Source organism: Typopeltis vanoorti, chromosome 17, assembly GCF_054136105.1.
Source record: "Typopeltis vanoorti isolate ZY-2024b chromosome 17, IOZ_Tvanoo_1.0, whole genome shotgun sequence".
NCBI lineage: Eukaryota > Metazoa > Arthropoda > Arachnida > Uropygi > Thelyphonidae > Typopeltis > Typopeltis vanoorti.
Genome location: NC_143565.1, coordinates 112,491,296 through 112,497,365, shown reverse-complemented (window position 1 = coordinate 112,497,365; position 6,070 = coordinate 112,491,296). Strand labels below are relative to the sequence as shown.

The following is a 6,070-nucleotide window of genomic DNA, read 5'->3' as shown; positions in this document are numbered from 1 at the left end:
TTTAATAAAGTTATCTTGTCCGTGTAGAGTTTTATAATGCAGTAAACCGCCATGAAATGTAAAATAAATAAATAAAATAAAATAAAACAAAAATGCTTTAGAACATCGTTTAGCCACATAGATTAAACTACTGATGACATCATATAAGGGTGTTATAATTATTGGATAAATTAATACGATGACATAATAATGAAAGTTCCTTGAAATAAGAAAAAATAAAAAAATAGAAAGGCATATTAAATATCAGTATGAAGATATCATACAAAAGAAGTAAGCTTCTTACCTCTCCTACCCCGCGCGCTAAGTTCCATTATTATTATTATTATTTTATTCACATAATTGATACTCAGTCAAAACAAGATATAAATAAAAATCTGACTTGTGATTCAGAACAATTCAGATTGTACCCAAGAATCTAAGAATAGTCCGTCAGGTAGCGTCGTAAAATATGGACTGTTCAAAGCAATGCTGTTTTTTGTAGGTCATATGGGGTCACTTCATTGATTTTTAATTGCTGTAAATAGTTGGATAGCTTCTTTGAAGTTGCACCGATAACTATTGGGATGACTTTGGTGTGGCCACAGTCGGCCAACTTCGATTGCCAGATCTCGATATTTAGTAATTTTTTCCAGTTCTTTGTTGTTAATGTTGTTATCACTGAGTGCTGCGATATCGATAATCCAAACCTGTCAATGTTCGATAATTGTGATGTCAAGTCTATTGTATTCCAAAATGCCGTTCACGTCAATTTGGTCCTCAGTATCGCGAAGAAATTGGCCATGCAAGAGTTTATTTTTCCAGCGCACATGTCGATTATTTTGTTGTTTCTTTGTGCAATCGGATTTGTTTCCTGTTGCTTTTAGAAGGCCCCTTGTGTAATTGCTTGAAGCACTGACTCAGAACTATTGTCGATGTAACTTCTTAAACTAATTTCTTCTTCATCCGCAGTCTGTCTCACTTGCAGTAGATCCCGTCCACCTATTCTCCTCGGTAGGTACAACCGGTCAACATCACTTCGTGGATGTAATGCATGATGCATAGTCATTAGGTTTCTAGTTTTGCGGTCCAGTTTGTCCAGATCTTCTTTTGTCCAATCTTATGCCAGCTGTGTATCGGATCACTGGTATTGACCAAGAATTCATTGCTCTAATTGTGTTTAATTCATTTAGTTTTGTTTTCAGAACATTTCTAACTCTTTTGATGTATTCTGATGCTGCCTGTTGTTTAACTTTCGAGTGGAGGATATCATTGGCTTCTAATATTCCTTGGTATTTATTATTATTATTATTATTGTTATTATTATACAAACACCTCCTGGAGTCAACACTCATCAAGGGAGGCTATAGTAAGATGCCTTCTAAGAGATAATGTTTTTCATATCTCATCTTAAACTGGTTCAATGTTTGCGCACTCACCATCTCATTTGGCAATAAATTCCACTCACCAACTACTCTCCATGCAAAAGAGTCATACCGCATTCTCTTATGCACCTCCTTTATACAACTTCCAAGAATGACCTCTTCTCTCTATCCCCTTCCCTCTCCTTCAACCCTTTGAAAAATACCCTCGGTATCTATTTGATAAGCACCCCTTAGCAATTTATATGTCTCAATCATATCGCCCCTTTTCCGCCTATTTGACTAGGGTCCGTAATCCACATTCTCTCAGCCTGTCTTCATAGTCAATATACCACCATTCCGATATTGCTTTTGTTATTCGCCTGTGAACTTTTTCCACCGCTTGCTTCTCCTCCAGGAACTCAGGTGACGAAATCGATGCGCAGTAGTCCGGGTATGGTCAAATAAAAGCCTTGTACAGCAGAATGACCACATCCCTATCTCTACTTATCAGTGTTCTTCTTTTTAATATACTGGCATTTCTTTGTGCTATTTTAATTATTTTTGCAATATGCCCCTTCAACTTCAACTCTTTATCCACTAATATCCCAAGATCACGCGCTTCCTCCACCTCTTGTAATACAACATCTCCAAAATGATACGCAGCTTTACTTTTTTGAGATCCAAAATGCAAAACCTTACATTTACTGGTGTTAAATTGAAATCGCCACTTGTCTGCCCACACAGCCACTTTATTCAAATCTCTTTGAAGCAACAGTACATCTTGATAATTCCTAATAACTTTTCCTAGCTTAACATCTTCTGCAAACAGCTGAATATCAGCTTGCAGGACCACTCACTATATCATTAACAAACAAATTGAACAGCAGTGGCCCTAGAACAGAACCCTGTGGGACTCCACTTGTAATTCGCCTCCTGAGAGACGTGGCACCTCCATACACCGTTTGATATAGATTAGAAAGCCAGTCTGCTATCCAATCAACCAACCGATTTTCCAATCAAATTTACCTTAACTAATATATCACTTTATTATGTGATAGCCTCCCAAATGCCTTTGTAAAATCCAGAAGCATTACTGTATATGAATCACCCCATCCAGAACGGTAGTCAGCTTATTACAAAATGCAAGCAACTTTGTAAAGCAAGAGTTCCCTTTAACAAACCCATGCTGACCTCCATAAAGAATTTTTTCCTTGTCCACCCAATCTTGTATTCTATTCCTAACCAATCTCTCCAAGATCTTAACAACCATTCCAGAATTGCAAATTGGTCTGTAATTTAAAACCATCGTTTTGCTTCCACCTTTATGAATTGGAACAATCTTGCCCTCTTTCCACTCATTAGGGATTGTTGAGGACTCTCATTAAACAACCGAGTCAACGGAAATGTCAGTTCCTTAGCGCATTCTTTCATAACACGTGGTGAAATTCCATCTGGTCCAATAGCCTTATTCACATCAATATGACTTAAGCCATCATAGACTTCTACCTCATTCACCTTCAAGGAACTAGGTTGAAGTATTGATTCCCCAACTTCTTGTTTCCTTAGAGTAGTATCATTACCATCATTAAGTAAAACCTTAGCAAAATGATCACTGAACAGTTCTACAATAACTTCTTCCTTGATCACTTTTGCGCCATCTCTATCCAGCAGAGTTATCAAGAAAGAAGTTATTGTGGAACTTGCCTGCGTTTTATATATTTCATGCAACTGTTCACATCTTCGAAACTTATATTTTCTCCATAATCTTCTCTTCTTCTGCAATTCCTGCTTAATTTCCCTATTCATCCATTTAACACCTATTTTGTTAATCTTTTTGATTGAGACGCACATAGTCTCTTATTGCCCTCATCAAATACTTCTTAACTATGATCCACGCCATATTAATTTCTTTTCCTTCAAGTTCTTTTTCCAAAACTCCTTGAAGTTTTCTGAGTTTTCCACAATCTCCTACCCTATATTTCCACATGTGCCCTTTTGCTCGGATGCCTCTGCATGCTATCACTCCTCCCAGATCAGGATTACATGATCACCGTCACCAACTGGTGGCAATGTTGATATGTTGGCAACAATTACGTTATCCGAGGTTATCACTAAATCCAGTACATTTCGCCATGGGTTCCTTCCGGCACAACTGTATGAGACAGTGATCCCTTAAGAACTCAAATTCTTTTTCCTTTCTCCCATAAACTTTTTCTTCTTCCCAATTTATATTTCGAAAATTGAAATCCCCCATTATTATGACGCTTTTTCACTAGCTAAACTAATTCCTTTATGCATTTCTTTCTCACCTCGTTCATTATTCCCAGGTTTGTAACAGACTTCAACTTAATCTCTCTCTCTCTCTAGTAACACTTATTTCACACCGGACACTTTCAAAATCACTCTCATTTTCTCCCCCTTACTTCCACAGACCTGCAGACACAACTCATTTGATATCATCAGTAATACATCCCCCTCCTTTTTCTTTTTTTTAATAATTTCTGTCTAATTCCTATTAACTGAGGCTGGACTGTAATAACCAATGCTATAAACTCTTCCGACTTATTCCTTATACTTCTCGCATTGGTGTATAAACAGAGGAGGGTATTTTTAAACTTTACCTTTGACTCTTCATTTCTCCCCCTCCCTATCACTGTTATTTCTGACAACCATTCTCCTTCTTCCCCATTCTAATAACTCTCGTTTCCCTGATCTAACACCCACATATTTTCATTAAACAGTAACTTCTGTAAAATTTTACTCCCGTACTCATTTAGATGCAAACCATCATCAGCATATAATTCCTGCCTCCCATCAAACTCCTCCCATGCATCCACATATCCCACCCCTCTTTTTCTACACATTCGAGCTACCATTTCATTCATCATCAATGCCCTTCTTAGTTCTCGACATGTCTGGGAAGCATGCTGACTATCCTAGCACTCTTACTCTTGATTCTCACAGTCTCCAACATCTCCCTGAAATCCCTTGCCACGCTGTTTCCCAAATCATTCGTTCCATCCCTTAAAATCATTTCATCTACACTCTCACCTCTCTTTATAGCTCTGGTCACACACTCTAACGTACCTCCCGGACAACATTCTTTAAAGGCATCTCTGGTTTTTACTCTCATCTAATCCCCTGAATTACTTTCTTAACTTTTCCCTCCAACCTTTTCCTCCCCTGTCCATCCATCTCTAAATTCATCCTTTTCATTCCAATTCCTAAGGATCTCTTATCCACTCCCCCCCCCCCCCAAATCTCTTTAAAATTTCAGTTCGCACTTCTGCTCTTCACTCATCCCAGAAGTATTCTCACTCTCATGCCCATTTCGCTTTATGTTTTCATCCATTAACTCTTTAATTAGTTGGCATTTCTCACACACATATACAAATCCTCCTTAACTTCATACCACATGTTTTTTTAAAGCCTGAGGCATACATTAAACAAACATAACATCTAACAGTATTTTAAAACACCGTATCCTTAAGTACAGGTGGACGAGAAAAAAAGAGATGTACTGTCAGTTACTGCGTTAATAAATAAATAAAAAAAAGAATTTTTCCCATGCCGGGAATCGAACCCGGGCCTCCTGGGTGAAAGCCAGGTATCCTAGCCACTAGACCACATGGGATATCTACACTTAATTAAGCTATTTTGCTATAGAAAGGGCAAACATTAATTCCAAGTGCCAACAATAGTATAAATATCGTGTTTATTTCTTATACATTAAAAACTGACAAATAAAAGGCATGAAATAAATTACATTTTTTTTAACATTCTTCAACAAAGGAAAGAATTTTTTTGTGTGTGTGTGTGTGTGTGTGTGTGTGAAAGATAAGCTATCTTAATAGGAATGGATGTAAAGGAAGGAAATAAGCATAGTTTTTTTTTTTTTGTGTGTGTGTGTGTGTGAACACTAAACGGATGTAGGTCACAGATGTAGAAGAAAGTATTGAATCAAACTTCGCATGAAAACATGATTTTGTCGCACCTGATAAGCATAAATTCATGTGGTTCGATATTAGTTTTCTCAGATTAAAATAATAATAATAATAATAATAATAATAATAATAATAATAATAATAATAATAATAATAAACAGACAACATCATCCGTAGGTCGACAACTTCAAACAGTCTAGTGTGGCGAAATTCTTGAAAAACTAATTTAACCTTCGTGACTTTGGGCAATGAACAAGCAGAATAATGGGTGGGATAGCGCATATTTCCTGAGTCATTTAGAAGTTTCGCTTTCCACCTTTTTATTACGTCATCCGAACAGCACAATAAATTATGGTACCGGTTTGGACAAACCCGTACATCCTGGACATTCTAGAATTATCGTATACTTTTATTCTAATTTTGCCGTGGCTTCCTTAGTAGCTGGATGGTCGTATGTACAGATGATGACGTCACAAGGCCAGCTAAAATAAGCCGTCATAATAACAGACAAATTATGTGAAAAACTAGAAATAGGTTGTAGCGTTGATTGCGTGTTCAACTCAGGGTTACCAACTATTCCAACTACCAGCGAGAAAAGGAAACGATTGGGCTTTAGTAATTATGTGCAAATGGGATTCAAAATGGATTAAGGAAAATTATTCCCTTTTCTTGAATACAATTTATGAAAACTGTGGAGGCATCGAAGCTTGCGAGAAAAACTTGTCGAGATTGGGACTTCTAGTACATTAGTACCGTAGATGGACTAAGGTTTTTATTTTCAAAAAT

General features: G+C 37.0%; 1 non-coding gene across 1 annotated transcript; it reads right to left on the bottom strand.

Moving 5' to 3' along the window:
• Window positions 1-4,902: 4,902 nt before the first annotated feature.
• On the bottom strand, window positions 4,903-4,974 carry TRNAE-UUC (transfer RNA glutamic acid (anticodon UUC)). The gene has a single exon. It is a non-coding gene; the product is annotated as a tRNA-Glu (tRNA).
• Window positions 4,975-6,070: the final 1,096 nt, after the last annotated feature.